The following is a 4420-nucleotide window of genomic DNA, read 5'->3' as shown; positions in this document are numbered from 1 at the left end:
TATTAGTTTATGATGTGCATTACTGCAACCTCATCAGTCTGAAGGGCATTCAATTAACGCCACAGACTGAGGCCCTGCAGTCCACACTGTTCTGCCTCTGCCAGTGCCACAAATAAAGTTTGTTTTTTTTAGCTCTCTTCAACACAAACATGCATGCTGTTAATATAGATTACATTTGTAATGTGTTAGAGATGATAGGTTCTTGTAAAATACTCATTTTGTAATAGTTGCCCTGCTTTTTCTACACTCATGTGAGTCTTCACATGTGAAATAAAAGGAATAATATTAAGAATAATGAGAATAAAGAAAGAGTCTTGGACTGCCCATATAGAATCACTGTGGTGTGGTGTTGGTTAAATCACTGTAGCTGACCTTCGTTATCAGGTTTTGCAGCCGTGGCCTGGACAGGAGGAGGATGTTTTGTGATTGTTTGTATGTGTGTGTGTGTACGCTCGCATCTCGTGCGTTTAGACTGTCCTTCATGAAGCAACAGCTGCATACAGAAACCTACATTGCGCGTCATGATGCGTCTTTGCTCGTGCATGTGCACCAACACGCACCAGGACTGTTTATAGCTGCAACAAAGGCTTTCAAACTGAAGTGCACAAGATTTTCGTCCCTCATCTTCTTCTTCGGACGAACGAAGTTTAAGGATGAGTCAAACCCAGAGACGCGCAAGGATTTGATAGATTATTGAAAGTGTGACATGAATGGCTCTTATAAAATGCCTCGCGCAGTGGGAGGCAGACCAACACAAAGGGAAGAGTTATTCACCATCATCAATCTTGCACAGCTTTGTGTTGTGGTCTAGAAAGCAGCTCTGATGATAGCCACATTTGATAACATCAAATAATCGTGTACCAGGTAGGAATCCGCCCTCCCCCACCCCAAACGCACACTCACGCAGACACATACGCAGTCCAGATGTGCGAGATCGAACCTGGACCTTTTAACGGGTCCGTTTAAACCGTACCGCAGATGTCTTAAAACCTAAGGGGGGAGGAGGGGGGAGGACGTGTCTTTGGAGGAGAATGGTGGGTGAGACCCGGCGCTGAAAAATGAATCCAGGAGCCTTTATGTTGCCGGACAGATTGGAGAAATTAATGTGCTCGCCACAGTCGCAGCATCCCTCCAGCCCCTTTTCTCGGCCCTGTCGCCTCCATGTCGCGAGGCTGAAAAGGTGCTTCATTGAAGTTTGGGGGGCGAAACGGGGAGAAGGCCGAGTTCACCTCGAGGACACATTTTCTGTCCCATTAGGCTCACTTCAGTCTGGATAGCCGCCCTCTCCCGCCCTGTGACCTGACCCCCTCTATGTACGTGTACCTTCTGTGTGCGCCCTCGCTGGTGCCCCCCCCTTGGCCCGGACTTTCATTGGGGGTTTTCTGCGTTTTGCCAAAATAAGGGGAGAGAGAGGGGATCCTGAGGCGGGGGGGGGGGGGGGTGTCAATGTCTTGCTCAAACAGGGTACTGGACAGTCCAATGCGCAACTTGTGCCTTCTTTGGTTTGACGCGTCTCAAAAAGCTTTTTTTTTTTTAAATAACTTAATAGCAGCAAATTTTAAAATAAACTTAGCATTTTGAACAGCATATCACTTGAGTTGATTGATTTTTTTTTCTTCACTCTAAAGCATAATGAAAAAATAAATGACCCAGTGATTAGTTAATAATCAAATCTGAAGATGAAGTAAAAATAGTTTCACTTTGTAAACTCGCGTCATTTCCATAATATTAAACTGGTCAGCTCCAAAAGGGAGCTGCCAATTATAGGTTTTTGTGACATAACTGGGACAGAGCGGGTCAGTGTGATTAGTCTAAGAGCAAGAACCTTCAAGGTTCAAATGAAACTTTTTTTTTTTAATAAACCTAAAATAAATCATTAAAATCATTATCTTAAAAAAACATCAGATTTTAGTTCAGTTTTAAAGTAAAACACGACACTCTTAATGAGATAACTCTCTCTTTTCTCATTTTATTTGTCAGGTTTTCACTATTTTGCTGCTTTAAATGTATTTAAATGCTCTGCTTGAAGTCATTTCACATTTTACTGATTCATCGTTCATTCGGGGAAACATTCCAACATACCAGCCAAGATAAACAACTACAGGGAAGGAAAAACTCGTGTCTGTGTTGTTTTGGGGTCTTTTTCCTTCCTGTTGGAGGCAACAGGTGAAGCTTGGATTACTCCTGCAGGCTTCAGCTCCTGCAGCTGAAGGGGTGTGTTCAGCCAACAAAAGTTCAGCTGCGTCTATTGGGTTTATGAGAATAAACTTAGAATAAGCATTAATAAACATTAAAATTCAACTAGAAAGTTGCACTTTTGCGCGTTTTTTTTTCTTCTTCTTCATGCTCACGTCATACAATTTATTTATAAAGTTCAACTGTCAGATAATCAAGAATAATAATGTTCCTTTGCTTTGGTATTATGCATTTATAATTTTCTTTAAGCTTAAAATAAAATGTGGAAATCAAGGAGGACTTTGTGAGGCTGTGATGCTTTGTCGAACCCTCCAGGAGGAACATGATGTACAGTATCCAGGAGTTTGAAGTTCAGCTCTAACTGGTTTCCTGTCTGATTTTCAGATTGTTGAATCATACGTGATTTTCTGCTCACTTTGCGCCGCTGCGGGCTCTCTGTGATTTATGGAACACCTCCGGCGAGGCCTCTCATATAAAAACTTTTACGCGCGGAGACATGGACATTTTTAAACAGAAGCAAGAGAGGGAGGAACAATTAAAAAAAAATAAAAAAACAGAAGAAGAAGCCAGAAGTGATCGGCTCTGACTCTCAACTCTCACCTGCACGGGTTATTATTACCAGCATTTATTTTCAGGCTGAACAGCTCCACGTGTTTGTCCACTCGTCATCAGGTGAGTGGCTCCTTCAAACCACTTTAGGTTTGTGATGAAAGGTCGATGGATTGTTCTGCGTGTTCAAACTGCAGCTGCGTGGAAAAAAAACAAAAAAAAACTAAAACAAGTGGGGGAGCTGAGAGTTGAAACAGGGGTCACGCTGCTGTTTTCCAGGGATGGAGAGTTGCGCGTTTGGACCAGCAGTGTCATAAATCTGTAAATCTCTCAGGGGGTGCGAGAGAGCCAATGCACCAGTCTGTTCATTTACATAAAAGTAGATTTTTTTTTAAACCCATCAGAAATGCGCGTGGAACACCTCTGCAGACTTCACCTCTCATCAGGAGATGATGGCCTGCATGAACTTACGAGTGTACTTTATGTCATCATAACGCCTCGCTGAGAAATATTTAATTAGCCTATTTGCTGCATCGTTGAGGACCCCAGAAATTAAAGTCATTTCCTCCGTTGAAGGTGTCACCAGAGGCCCAGACACTTACCGCGCTGAATTATGGTTATTTTATTCACTTTTCATCAGCAAGAGGTGATCTGAATATGCGATCCTGAGACTATAGATTCTCAATTATGTATAGGTTAAGTGATTTGATTTGTTCCCTGACAATTATTCTCGGGTGCGACAACCAGTTGCGTCTCTGCTGCAGAGGTGGTGTCCGAATAAGACGCAACAAATTATTGGATGCTAACAATCACCCTTTTGTCAAATTTTAAAACCAGAGGGCTAATAAACTGATAACAGGCGCTCAAACTAAACAATAAAATACACGAAAGGACAAATTTTAATAAAACTTTGATTTTTTTTTTTTTTAATTTTAACGACAGCATTAACTTTTGTTCAAGTGTTATTTGACTTTTTGTCCTGCGCAAATCAATGCAGCACCATAAAAACGAGCTGAGTTTGTTTCTTCGTGTAACATTTTTTTTTACAGAAACAATACATTTAATTATGAATTTTCTTAGCTTACATTTGATTATGATGGATACTAATATTATAAGGGAGAACATGTAACTTTGTCTTCAGCTGCAGGGTTGTTCAGTCCTCTCTCAGCTGAGGCCTATAGATGAAGTCTCCATGTCATGCTCTTGTTAATCCAAAAGTCCGAGCCTGTTTGTGGAAGCAGACAATGTGCGTGTTCTCCTCACGTCTGGTGTGCAGTCTGCAAACTCTGCTACTTTCATTTCCCTCTGCATTGTTTACAGCAATATAGGGCACCGGGCCCATAAATCTTCCCCGTGCTCTGCCAAGGCAGCGCCATTTGTATGCACCGTTTTAACCGACAGCATCCTCTGCCCATTAACGTCTTCTGTCTCCTCTTATCCGCACAGCTCTGTCCTCTGGACACGCATTAACTGATCCCCGCTCTCATCCGGAAAACAATTATGTTTTTGTTTATTTTCTGAACGGAATATTACGTTAATGTGTTTTGTTTGGGAGGAAAAAAAAAAAAAAAACATTTTTGCGTCGCAGTCGAGTTTAGAGTGTTGTGCGCAGCTGCGAAACCCCCCCCCCCCCCCCCCCCCCCCCCCCGCCCCCTTCCCCCCCCCCCCCCCCCCC

Source organism: Nematolebias whitei, chromosome 11 (genome assembly GCF_014905685.2).
Source record: "Nematolebias whitei isolate Nwh7 chromosome 11, NemWhi1, whole genome shotgun sequence".
NCBI lineage: Eukaryota > Metazoa > Chordata > Actinopteri > Cyprinodontiformes > Rivulidae > Nematolebias > Nematolebias whitei.
This window is presented reverse-complemented; position numbering follows the sequence as displayed.